Below are 14,224 nucleotides of genomic sequence, written 5' to 3' on the forward strand. Positions count from 1 at the left end.
CCAGGTGGCACTAAGCTGGACTTGGCAAGCACTGGAGGGAAAGACAGTGGTTCTGCTGAGGACAGTCCCAACACTGGCGCCGTAATGCAAGAAGGGAGTAAAGCCTGTCCCTCCAAGCATCCAACCCTGGCCCCTGAAAAAGACAGGGAAAAGAGAAGCCTAGGGAGAGAGGTGCCAAGTGGACAGGACTTTGGGAATGGGGATTTTGAGAAAAATCTTTGTTTGCCCAATGCCAGTTACAAATCTGTCTTATGCCAATCCACTCACTTTACCAATGAGTAAAATGAGGTTCTAAAATGTAAAGTGACTTGCCTAAGATCATATAATCAGCTACCAAAGAACCAGAATCAAAATAGTGATCACCTGACTCTTGGTCTGATACTCTTTAAAGCAGAGGTGTCCAATCTTTACCTCTTCTGGGTCTCACTGCCCAACAAAACTTGTCAAGGGACACATATGAAATTGAATATTTATTTATGACTACAGTGTAACCCATATTACCAATGGGTATAATAATAAAATATGAAAATGCCACACAAATGGGTTTTGAGGGTCATGAATTGGATACAGACTTCCTCTTCTATATAATGGACTCAATTCAAGAAATTCAAAGAATTTATCAAAATTCAGTGGAAGAAGATCCTAAGAAATGAAAGACAAAACCAATGGCACAGAATTCCACTGACTCCAGAGTGGGTATAGGGTACCCTCACTTTACACAGTGGACATGCTCCTGAAAAGCTAGGTAGTGTGAAACAAAATCTATTCCTTTTATAAGATCTTATTTTTGATCCTGAGTTTTCTGAAGGTGACTATACTTGTATTTCTAAATTTATATTTTTTCACTTAAAAAATAATTTTCTCTCCCTTCTAAACCTTACCATAAAGGGGAAAAAAGAAAGAAAAAACCTTTGTAATCTCACTCAGCATCTTGAACCTATCACTCCCAGTCAGGAGGAGAGCAGCACAGTTTTTCATCCAGGAAACAAAGGAAAAGGAATTAATATTTATTAAGCACATTAACCACTAGGTGTTAGATTCTGTGCTTTACAAAGACAGCCCTCTGGAACTATGGTTGAACACTAACTGAAAAGAGTTATTCTGTCTTACAAAACTGTTTGTTTTTATAATAAGACTGTTATTGCATAAATTGTTTTCCTGGTTCTGCTCACTTCACTCTATATCAGTTCAAACAAGTCTTCTCATGTTTCTCTGAAATCATCTCTTTTATCATTTCTGATGACATTATTCTTGATTCCTTTACATCCACATAAGGTAAATTGCTTAGCCACAGGCTTCCTTTTAGTTTATAGTTCTCTGCCACCACAAAAAGAGCTACTCTAAATATTTTTGTACATAAGAACCCTTTTCCTTTTCTTTGATCTCCTTGAGATGTAAGCCTAGAGATAGTAACACTGGGTAAAAAGGTATGTACAGTTCAGTAATATTGAACCACAGTTCCAAACTGCTTTTCAGAATAGCCTGATATGTTCACAATCCTACCAAGAATGCATCAGTTTTCCTGCTGTCCTTTAGTCTTGCCACATTTGTCATTTTCCTCAAAGCAACTTTAATTTGCATTTCTCTATTAGGAATTAAGTGCAATTTTTCACATGGCTACAGATAGCTTGGATTCTTGACTTGAAAACTGTCTTTTCATATCCTTTGATCATGCATTAATTGGGGAAACATTTTTATTTTTATAAGTTTAAGTTAGTTCCTTATATATTTTGGATATAAGATCTCTTTATAAGAGAATTTTGCTACAAAAATTTTTCTTCACTTAACTATTTCCCTTCTAATCTTAGCTGCCATAGATTTGTACCAAAAATTTTTAATTTTATATAATAAAATTATTAATTTTATCTTCTATGATTAACTCTATTCTTTATTTGGTTATATTTTCTTCCCCTATCTATGGATGTGAAATGGAGATTTTTTTTCCTTGCTCTTCTCATTTATGACATTTCACATGCAAAGTTATAACTTTTTTAAGAGTCAAAAGAATGGGAAATTTTCTGAGCCTCCATCTTATATCTTCCCATCATCCTGAATTTTCCAGAGACATTCGTCATGATCTGCCTAGATCAAGATCTATAGACTCTTTATTAGATTTTACCTAGCCAAAGGCTTCTGTGCAAAGATGAAAAACTATACCTAGGAGTATAATTAGGCAGACTCAGCCTTGGCAAATGCATAATCTGACAGAGAACATGCAACGTGGGCTTTTCCTGGAAGCTTTTCCAGACTACCTAGGCCAATCAGAAATAAATATATAAAAAAAGACAAATACAGGCAATACCGATGAGGGCAGATAATGAAGGATGAATATAAAATGGTGGCAGGGCCCTGAAAGAATGTGTTTAGAAACTACAAAGGACAGAGGCTGGTGAACGAAAGGTAAAGAAAATGATGCCTTTTTTAAAAGTGGAAAATAAACTAAAAGACAGGACCACATTTCTGAATGGATTAAATGGATAAAGGGAGGGAAAGAATGAGTGTATGAATCAATGAAAAGGAATTTATTAAACAACCACTTTGTATTCTGGCATTGTGCTAATGCTGGTGACCCAAAGACAGAAGTGAGGCAGGCCCTGCCCTCAAGGAGCTTACATTGGGGATGACAACATATACAAAGAGCAGTGACCCAGGAAGGGAGCTTTGCTTTGGGAAGGTACAAGAATGATAAGTTGATCCAGGGGGCATTCAAATGATGCAGCCTTTTCAGGAGCAAAAGTAGTACTGATTTGAATATTGGGCCCAAAGCTTGAGATGAAAGAATTCTTATGTCTGTGGGGTAGAAGGGAGGGAGGTTGTGTGAAGAGGGGCATTAATGCACAAGCGTTTGGACCTGTGTTTGCGAAGCCTGGTGTGGACAAGTGGATGGACACCAAACATAGTCTAGTCTGAGGCCAGCAGATCAAATAGGATGCTGAATCTGAACTCAGCCCAGCCCCAGGGAAAGAATTTCCAAACACAATAGATTAACTGGGGAGATGCTTCTAAGTGGTCTGGGTTAGAATGCCCTCTTCTATTGGACAAAGTGGACAAAGTAAACCATGGAGATGGATGAATGAGATATGAACTCTTTGTTCTGGGTCCCATTGGCCAGAATTTGTTTTGATAAAGATTGGGAGGGAGGATGCTCCCTCTTGGCCACACCACTTGGGAACCTGCTGCCAAAGACAATCCTAGATGCAACCCTAGATTGTATCTGGCTTCATCCTCCAACATGGGGGACCCTAATGAGCTGGTGCCTAATTCAGGTGTGGTTTTGCTTTCAGAAAATATTCATAGCAAGTTCTGGTCAAAAAATAACACACATGCATACCTCTCAGGTGGAGAGAAGCATACAGCTCATACAAGAGGAAATGGTAAGTAAACTCTCCATGACTGGCAGCAACAACTGGGGCCGGTTAGAATTGGTATCAAAGACAACTCTCAGCAAGTCAACTTGGGCAAGTGAAAGGAACCATGCCTTTGTCTACACAGAAGAAAACAAACTTATGGGAAATGGGAGATAACAGTGATGAGCAGATGGGACATGGGGACGGCAAAGGGAGGGCAACATTCCATCCCATCAACTTTTTAACATCCCAGCCCAAGATGAAGCAGCTCTCTCCTGGATTCAACATTTAATGGCAGAGGGGGAAGTCTATATATTTGAAGAGTCAAAGAATGCAAAATTAGGTCTATCACCTGAGAAACTGAAAAAAATCACAGAACTCCCCAAATGGTTCTTGGACTTCCTGGAAGGAGAATCAGGGCTTGTGATGGAGGACAGACAGTAACTTTAATAGAGGAGAAGTATATTTGACTTTAGACAGTTTGGTCAGCTAGGTCTTGGCACTTTTATTTTTGAAACCTCAAAATGTTATTAAAACCAAACAGTCTTAACATAAGATACAAGTTGCATATATACATTTGGAGACAGGCTACATGGAAAATTAGGACTTGGAAAGGAAAAGTTTACTAATCAATTTGCACTCACAATGCACTTTCATTTTTTGAAATTTCTAGTCCATCTGTGCTTGTGGTGGATGTCATATACTAGTTTTTGCTACTCAAGATTCAACAAACATGAAGAAATTACAGTAGAAAAGTAAATGATAGTAGCTTGACTGTAGTTTCTTTTCTTGATGATTATCAACCATCAGGAAATACTTTGCAAAGAACATTATCCACAAGGTCACTGAGAAGAGAAAGGGAAAATTCCCCAGAACAGAGAAATCAAATGATATGAACCCCACCCCCACTGGAAGTAACTTTCAAACCAGCAGTATATATGTCAAGACAGTCCCTCCCAGGTTCTCTCTATAAACAACTACCCTGATGCATCTACAAAAAATGAAAACAGCATCAGCCAGAGCAAATGAACCAAGTCAAAAGAAGGGAAAAAATAGCTCTTCTGCAGAAGAGTCAAAGAATGGAAATGAGCATAGAAGTCTCAGAGACACTACTTATGTTCTAAATATGATGCAGATGATGAGCCTGAATCCCAGTCATCAATCTTTAAGATTGTCATTAATTCAAAAACAAAAGGATCAAGAAGATTCAGATGAAGAAACAGACACCAGAAACAGATGCTGAAGACAGAGAAGCTAATAATGAACCAATATAGAAAGAGAGGAAAACAAAGCAGAAGAGATCAAATCAGAGTGCATCAATGAAACAGATATAAGAGTCAATGACACCATGGTTGCTACCATGGAAAAGGAAGAAAAACATTGAGCAAGGTGAGCAAGTTATTCAGGAATACAATGGAGATCAAAAAGGAAACACAAATAAAGTAGGTCAGAAATCCAGGAATATTCTATGGAAGTACCAGATAGACTGTTTAAAAAAAATCATGGATGGTTTCTCTTTTTAAGAGAAAGGCAAATCAACAAATGGGCAGAGTATTCTTGAAGAAAAGCCTTCTAGGAAGCCACTTGTAGTTATAGAAGCAAGGCCAGGAGGAGAACAAGCAAATACTGGAAAAAATAGAAAAGATGAAAATCTGGGAGGTTTTCATATAGGGCAAAATCATATGGAACCTTCATCAGTTAATCAGGAGAGGAAGTCAAAGTCAGGAATAATTCTATAAAATACATATTTATTATTCATGGTCTCTAAATACATATTACAATTTATACTTAAAAATAATTAAGACTTCTGAAAGAAAATTGCTGATAATGAACTTTGTACTGTAAGTTAATGATGTGTTCTCTTGGGGTTTGAATTTCTACTGCTAATATTAGTATAAGAATTACACTCTGAAAAATCTTACTAAAATGTTGTGGCCTTAATTATTTTGTGTTGTAATAAAAATCTATTTTTATGTGAAGAGAAAGATTTTGGGACTTTAACATCATTAGATGCATACAAGGAGTCACTGGAAGAATGGTAAAGGGTCCTAAGTGACTAAAGCCAATGATACATAGAGCATCTCAGGTTTCTGGGATGTGAAATGGTGCCTGTAAACTGAAGTTATCCAATGATGGTAGAAAGGGAGGAGAAACACACAACCCTCATTCTATTTTTGCTTTCTCCACCAAGAAAAATGATGGGGAATAAGAGATGATGTCCAAGAGTCTAAAGATAATAGGATAGTTCTGAGCTTCCTTTAACAAGATCAAAATGAATGACACTGTCAGGTGCAGGGAGGACTGGTAGATGTGAGTGTTGAACCATGGCCAATGAGCCCTGAAAGATCATGGAGATCAGGGTAGGTACACCACAAGGATGGATGAGGGGGAAAAAAGAAAGGAGAAGGGTCCTGTTGGGAGCTTAATTTCAGTTCCTGGCAAAATTATCAAAAGTTTTTTCTTTTAAAAAGGGGGAGGGGGATGATTAGTGAACATCTGGAAAAAAAAAGAAAAAAGGAATGAGCACAAGGAGCCAATATGGTTTCATCAAGAAGAGATCATCCTAGACTGACCATAGTTCCCTCTTTGTTTAGACTACTAAACTCATAGGTCAAGGAAATGAGGTTCATATAATTATCTTAATCTTAGCAAAGCATTTAATAAAAATCTCCTATTTTACGAAGAAAATAGAGAGCTGAGGACTATGCCTAATCCAATTAGATAGGTTTGGAATGACTGAACTCATTAGTGAGTCACTGACAAGTCGGTGAAGGATGTCTCCAGTGAAGGGCCTAAGCATTTGGAACCAAATTAGCCTTGTACTCCTTAACACCCTGATCAATGAAAGGCAAAAACCCCATAAATGACATGCTGATCCAATCTGCATATGACACAAAGCTGTCATGTGCCAACCCAGTGGATGACAGAATCAGAATTGAAAAAGATCTTGACAGGTTAGAACGCTGGGCCAAATCTAATAAATACAATTTAACAAGAATAAATTAAGATTTTACACTTAGTTTTAGAGAATCTTTTACAAGCATAAGGTGAAAGAGGAACAGTGAAAAAACTGTTTTCTAAAAATGATTGGGGCTTTAGTGGACTACAAGCTTATTCTGAGTCAACAGCATGATGAGGCAACCCAAAAGTAGGAATACCATCCTGGGCTACACTAAGAGAGGTAACATTCCAGGAATAACCCTCTGTACTCTGTACTGGTGAAAACAACATTGGTCAGTTGGAGGACCTCCGTAAAAGGGCAAACAGGTTGGTGATCGGTTTTAAGTTCTTGCCATATGAGGACTGTTTACAAGAACTTTAAAATGTTTAGCCTAGAGAAAAGGCCCAGGCGGGAGTCAGGTCAGCAAGCCTCTATTAAGGACTGAAGAGACAGCACTAAGGCTAACAGCTACATACACAAAGACAAAAAGCCAAGAAGTCAGCGTTTTAATGAGGGAGACAACATATAAACAACTAGGAAAACAGGACTTCTCTCCACAGTAGGGGGAAGGCATTCTAGGGGGCAAGGCCTTAGCTTGGGCAGGTGAAACTGCCCGAAATAAGGGGGTGTGGCCTAATTCGTTTTTTCTCCTAATGCCCAAGCAGTTTTTATTTTTATTTTTTAAACATTTTAAAGTTTTGAGTTCCAAATTCCATCCATCCTTCCCTCCCTCTGCTCCCCAGTCCCAGACATATTAAGCAAGCAGACATAGGTTATACATGTGTAATTATATAAAACGTTTCTATATTAGTCATTGTGTACGAGAATACTCAAAAGAAAGAAAAAATGAAAAAGAAAAAGTCAAAAATAGCTTGCTTCAGTCTATAGTCAAACAATATCAGTTCTTTCTCTGGAGGTGAATAGTCTGCTTCATCATGAGTCCTTTGGGACTGTCTTAGATCATCATATTGCTGAGAAGAGCTAAGTCATTCACAGATCTTCATCAAACAGTGTTGCTGTGACTGTGTTCAATGTTCTCCTGGCTTTGTTCACTTCACTCTGCATCTTTCCAGGTTTTTCTGAAATCATCCTGCTTGTTATTTCTTATAGCATAATAATATTCCATTACAATCATAGAGCACAGCTTGTTCAACCATTCCTCAGTTGATGGGCATCCCCCCAATTTCCAATTCTTTGCCACTACTAAAAAGAGCTGCTATAAATATTTTTGTACATATGGGTCTTTTTCCCTTTGTTATAATCTCTTTGGGATACAGACCTAGCAATGGTTTTGCTGGATCAAAGGGTATACAGTTTTATAGTCCTTTGGACATAGATCCAAATTGTTCTCCAGAATGATTGGATCAATTCACAGCTCTATCAACAATGCATTGGTGTCCCAATTTTCCTACATGCCCTCCAATATCCACTATTTTCCTTTTTTGTCATATTAGTCAATCTGATAGGTGTAAGGTGGGGTGTTTTAGTTTGCAGTTCTCTAATCAGTAGTGATTTAGAGCATTTTTTCATCTGACTATAAATAAATTTATTTTTGTGAAAAATGAATGTTCATATCTTTTGATCACTTATCAATAGGAGAATGGCTCTTATTTTTATAATTTTTGACTCAGTTCCCTGTATATCTGAGAAATGAAGCCTTATAATTCAGCTTGCATTGGCTTAGCTTGTGCAAAAACTTTTTTAATTTTATTTAATCAAAATTATCTATTTTACATTTTGCAATGCTCTCTCTATTTTCTTTGGTTCTAAGTGCTTCCCTTATCCATAAATCTAGTGAGCTAAGTCTTAAAGGAAATCAGGAAAACTAATAGACATAGGTGAGAGGGCAGAACATCTTTGGCTTGGAGAACAGTCACTCAAAAGGTAGACAGAGGAGAGATGTAGGATAGTGTTGGGAGAACTGCAACTAGGCCAGTATTGATTGGAGGGGTAAGAAGGGGCCAGATTATGAAGTTTTATGCTAAACTAGGAAGAATACATTTACCCTAAAGGTAAAAGTTATCTTTTGTTTTAGAAAAATCACATAGGCTAGACTGGGATTGGAAGAGATTTGAGGCAAGAAGAGGAGTTACAAGGCTACTGCAAAAATGTTAATGAAATAGTAAGAGCCTGAAGTCCATGGTCATCTGAGTGAAGAGAAGGGGATGATATGAAAGATGTGAAGGTAGAAGATTTGGCAAGGTATTGGATATGTGGAGTGAATGAAGGTGAGGAATAGAGACTGGCACTGAGAATCCAAGCCAATGAAAAGATGGAATAGCCCAATAGAAAGAGGGAAGTTGAGGGAAGAGGAGTTTTTGGGGAAAGATAATGGGTTCTCTTTTGCACATATTGGTATTGAGATCCCAACTAGTAAAGGAAACTGAGGAACAGATAGGAGAAAAACCAGTAGAGAACAATGCAACAAAAACCTTGTGCTCTAGTGAGGAGAGAAGATCAAGGAAGAATGTGGGGTCAAATTCTACAAATTAAGTCAAAGCTGACTGGGATTGAGAAAAGACCATACAATCTGACTCTTGAGAGCTCAAAGGTCACTCTGGCAAGGGAAGTTTCAGTGGAAGGTAGGGTCAGAAGCCAAACCATAGAAGGTTTGGAGGAGAGTGATAGAAAAGGGCTTATTCAAGGGGTGGAGAGATGGAGGATAGCAAACAGTCAGAAAGAACAGATTGAGGGAAGGGGTTTTTCTTTGTTTCTTTTAAAGGACAGAGGAGAAATGAGCATATCTGTAGGGAGGAGGAAAGAAGCCAGGAGACGGAGTGAAAATGAGAAAAAAGTGGTGTGATAGAGAGGGTGATTCTGCTGGAGGAAATAAAAGACGATGGGGTCAAGGGTGTTTGGAAAGGAGTTGGCTTTTTTGAGAACAAGATGTTCTCGGAAGTATCAGGGCTGAAGCAGGCTGGGGACTGAGAGGGAATCCTCACAGTCATTTGCTGTGTGACCCGGAGCAGGTGGCTTCTCCTGATATTTTATGGTTTTCTCCCCAAGCAAATGAGGGGTTGGGCTGGCTGGCCTCTGGTGGTGCCTTCCAGCTTTAGGTCTTTGATCCTAAGAAGTGGATTTCAGCTCCCTGAAAAAGGAAACTAGAAGGGCTAGCTGAGGCCTCTCAGATCCAAGATTCTTCCTTTTCAGGCAGAAAGTTCTCTCCAAGGAGACCTGCAGTCTCAGGTCCTTCCATCCTAGCCCCATCATTCTCCAAAGTCAGTCCAGGTTGAAGAGGAAATCACATCACCAAAGCACTAACTCTAAGCTCAAGGAACACAGAAAAGGCAAAAACTGAGCCTGAGGGATCTGGGCTGGTAACTTTACATTTATTATTCCAAAGTGGAAAAATCTCTAAATATCTGCTACTGAAAACATTTAATTTCCTTTATTCCTCACCAAAAAAAAATCACAAAAGGTACAGCCCCTCCCAAGAGAATACATGTGTTTAAGATGTTCTGTATTTCAGCTCCTCTGTAAACACCCAGTAATATCACTAGAGGATGTTTTTGCTAAACAACCAAGTACATAATTACAGGCATTTTCGGTTGAGGAATTATTACTGCTTTAAAGCTACAGCATCTCATTCACCCACAAAGTAATATTTCTTTGTCCCTCTCGACACAGACGGGCATTTTGCCTAAATCCTCTGGCGGCCACTTTTCCTTCCTGCCCCTCTATTGTCTACTGTGAGTCTCCTGCAACTCATCCAAGGAAAATAGGAAGAACAGACATGCTAGAGCCTGATAAAGAAGCTAAAACTACCAGCCGACATGGAAGCTGTGTGAATCTCTCGGATAAAATCGATCTGGTGCAGCTCCAGGCAAGTCAACCAGTCTTTCTTATGCCTTTACTAGGATACAAAGAGAAGCAAAAACAGTCTATTCTCAAGGAGATGCTAGTCAAGGGGGGGTGGGCGCCATCCAAATGAGGAGGCCTCTATCAGATGGGAGCCAAGGGAAGGGCACCCGGGGAGTCATCTGAAGGAGTGTCTCCTTCTGGGGGATCACCTATCTGGGCCAAGTCCAGGTGCTCTGGTCTCTGGACTGCTAATCCAATGCCTTTTCCACTGGCAAAGCCAGGGGGGCTCAGAGCCCCAGTTTCTTCAGTTGTCTAATGGCGGTCATAATTGCTAATCTGATACTTCACAGTGTTGTTCTGAGGATTACATGAGATGCCTAAAGAGAACATTATAACCAGAAAACACAATAGAATTCACTATCATTTTAAATAAACAGTCATGTCACTTATTTGGGAGACCTTGATGACCAGCCTTCCCTTTCCCTTCATATCCATCATCCAAATGCCAACCACTCCCTTTTCCTGGTAAACCCTGATGGCAATGAGGTGACTTTTGTCTTGGGAAAACCTCCTGCATTCCACTCCCCCAGTTAAATGAGGAGAGAAAAGTAAAGGGACTGAGGTCTGCAGAGTAATGATGAGAAAAATAGAGTAATGGGGGATGGCAAAGAGGGAGGAGGTTTTTTGACATTGACTACCATCACAATTTTCATTTCCTTCCTACTTTTCTCAGGATTTTTACATAACTTCAATCTCAATGCATACACAGTTTCCAAATCAGAACTATTTTTACCCAGTTTGAATTCCCATCTCTGAAAACAAGAGCCATTCTGATCATAGCTAATTCTTTTAAGCTCTGACATATAAGGAAGGGTCCAAAGGGCACGAAGTTTATGCTCCATTAATAGTCTCCTTATTCACCAATCCCCTGACCCTGTCCTTTCTACTTCAATAGAAAACATAAAGCAAATTTCTCTATATGTAATATATGCATATAATGTTTATAATATAATTTTAATAAAAGCTAGCATTTCTACTGCACAAGTATAGTGCCAAGTGTTTCTCAAGTTTTCTAGAAAGAATATGAAAAAAAGGGAACAGATAACTAGCTCATAATCATAACATGAGATTAAACCTTCCTGGGAAAGGAGATATTATCGAGATTTAAAAACCAAAAGTGGGCTTTGTGTCCCAGCTCCCCTACTTGCCAACTTTGTAAGCCTGAATAGCTTACTTCCCCTTGCGAAGCCTCACCTACCTCATCTGGAATAGGAGAATAACTTGCCCCTTCAACCTCACATTCTTTTCTGTAGGGATTAGAGAATGTTAATGTGACAAGTAAACCATTCTGATTATAATATCACTAAGCCTCACACCTTATTTTTACCTTTGTGTCACGTAAAAAGTTTGAGACATGGTTTCTAGGCAATTTAATCATTTTATTTTTATTGATAAAAGAGGTTAAGTGGTACTCTGGAATTCCAAAACCCATCATGGTAGCAAGGGGTGTTCCCGAGGATGGCCATCAACTCAATTGGTTATCAATATAATGAAAGAATGAATATTGCCATGAGGTGACATCCTATCACAGAGACTATTCCTGTACTAAGCCCATCCCCATCCTTAGGCAATCTATTCAAAGAATTCATCCCTACCGAAATCTAAATAGAAGGCTGGGTGACCAAGACTGAGGATAATTAATTCAATCTCATTTATCAGTAATGTCCTTCAAGAGATTGAAGTTTTAAAATGAGGATTTTAGGGGCAGCTAGGTGGCACAGTGGACAGAGCACCGGCCCTGGAGTCAGGAGTATCTGAGTTCAAATCCAGTCTCAGACACTTAATAATTACCTAGCTGTGTGGCCTTGGGCAAGCCACTTAACCCCATTGCCTTGCAAAAACTAAAAAAAATAAAATAAAATAAATAAAATGAGGATTTTAGAAAAAGAAGGAACTCTGGGTCTCCCCAAATCATTAATCATTAATAACCATTTCTCTTAATAATCATTTCTCTCATCTTATAAGTGACTGATAGGCATGTACACTTGACCAATTCTGGAGAAGAAAGCTGAAAGCTTCAGTGCCTATTTAGGCTAATGGATCATAAGCTAGAAGCATCCAGGGAACAACCTGCGAGGGAAAAGTCATCAATATAATGCATCAATTTTTTTTGGAGAAGATAAGAACAAGGAAGGACCAGGCCATCCAACCTTTGCTTTGAGGGTATTAAAAACACTGCATAAAGCATCTTATTGATTTTCAAATCAATAAAGTAAAAAGGTCTCCCTGTTAAAGTTGTGGCCAGTTTGACAGGGGAGTCCAGCAAATGTCAAAGTCCATCAATCAGCCAAGGAGGTCAGAGTGGAAGAAGAAAACATGCCAAGAGTAGGTTAGAGGAAATGCAATCAATGGTATTGGTGATAGAGTACAGCAGAATTCTCTTCTAATCACCCTCTATTGCCTTAAAAAAAATGGCATAGGGGGAAAAACAGACTTAGGTCATATTTTCCTCAGAAAAAAATGATGCATAACTCAGTCTTCACTTTAGAAATAATCCATGCAGCCAACACTCAATTTTCTAATATTACATAGAGTTACTTTTATTAAATTACAAAAAAAATAGTCATTTTCTTTAGCGGCACAATAGGATACAGCACAAGGGCAGGAAAAGAACCTTTCCAAGCACTATCTTTATTTGAACTTCCCCGAATTAAGGTGAGTGGTAGTAATGATGATAACAGTCCTGGACATGCAGGCAGCCCTTCGAAGCCTGCACAGCACTTTCCTAGAGGAGCTCATTGGATTCTCTCAGCAGCACTGCGCAATGGATTCTAGTGTTGCCATCATATTCCCAACCTGCCATTGAAGATGACAGAAAGTATGGGGGGGAGGTCAGGATGGAGTGTAAACCTGAGTTTTCCTGATTCATTATCCAGAAGTCTATTCTCAAAATCAAATGAAATGCTATATTAAAAAAATGCTTTAAGAAGATACATATAAAATCCCATGCAAATGAAAATTATTAAAATTAATGTTAGCAATAATAATAATGTTCATAAATCTTGCACCACATCAGATCATCTCACAAGCTATCTTTAAAATGGTATTCCATATATGTTTCTAATTCTGTTCTGAGATGACTTCAATTGTTCTACAAGATATCATCACTTGTAATTTATTACACAAACTGAGCCTATTTGACTTAAATTATAGTGAATCAAACACATCATGGCATAGTGAAATGAGGTGATTCTCCTCTGGGTTTGGCTGGTGGCTGTGTCATCTTGGACAGATGACTACTCACATTGTGGCCTTTGTCTCCATATGTAAAATGGGGCATCAAGCTTAAGTGGTCATGGGCCAGGTACTAGACCAGCACTTTACAAAGGTCTCATTGGATCCCACAACAACCCTAAGAAGTAGGTGCAGCGATTATTCCCATTTTTTACAGACAAGGAAACAGAGGCAAACAGAACTGATGACTCTCCCAGGGGCACACAGCTAAGTGTCTAAGTCAGATTTGGACCCAATCAGGACTTCCTAACTCTAGACCCAAGCTCTGATGACTCAATAAAGATGTCACTGTGTTTTATTTCTGGGAAGACACTCTTGAATGAACTCCAGTATTGGATCACCCTACTCTATTGTCCTTGCCAATAGATCTCTCAAGTTACTCTGTGTGTGTGTGTGTGTGTGTGTTTGTGTCACGTAAACAGTGATGTGTATAGAAATCATCACTCTTAATATACTGTAAGCTCTTAGAGGACAAGGATTGCTTCATGTTTATCATTGTATCCAAAATGCAATATACCACATTAAATTACAAACTTTTATGGTATGGTGGAAAGAGCACCAAATTTGTATGCAGGAGTCTTGAGTTCAAATCCTTCTGTTTCTTAGCAATATAATTTTGATCAGTCCCTTTCCATTTATTACAAGAACCTTCCATATATGACAGGAACCCTACTTTCCCAAGGAAAGCACTTTGTACACCTTCATATGCTATAGAAAGTGAGACTGGATTATTCCTGGAGGATGTTTGGCTAAGATGGGAGGTTTGACATGAGAAGAGGAAGACAACAGTCTGGACTGCCTTTCCATTTTTTATTTTGTCTTTGAATGGTGCCTCATTGTC

General features: G+C 38.8%; 1 protein-coding gene and 1 pseudogene across 2 annotated transcripts in view; one reads left to right on the forward strand and one right to left on the reverse strand.

Moving 5' to 3' along the window:
- Positions 1–14,224, reverse strand: part of TTC28 (tetratricopeptide repeat domain 28) — a 430,887-nt gene that overhangs the window by 336,318 nt on the left and 80,345 nt on the right. The gene's annotated exons all lie outside the window — the stretch shown is intronic.
- LOC141496982 (X-linked retinitis pigmentosa GTPase regulator-like) lies at positions 3,143–4,590 on the forward strand (annotated as a pseudogene).

The sequence above is a fragment of the Macrotis lagotis genome, chromosome X (assembly GCF_037893015.1).
Source record: "Macrotis lagotis isolate mMagLag1 chromosome X, bilby.v1.9.chrom.fasta, whole genome shotgun sequence".
Lineage (NCBI taxonomy): Eukaryota > Metazoa > Chordata > Mammalia > Peramelemorphia > Peramelidae > Macrotis > Macrotis lagotis.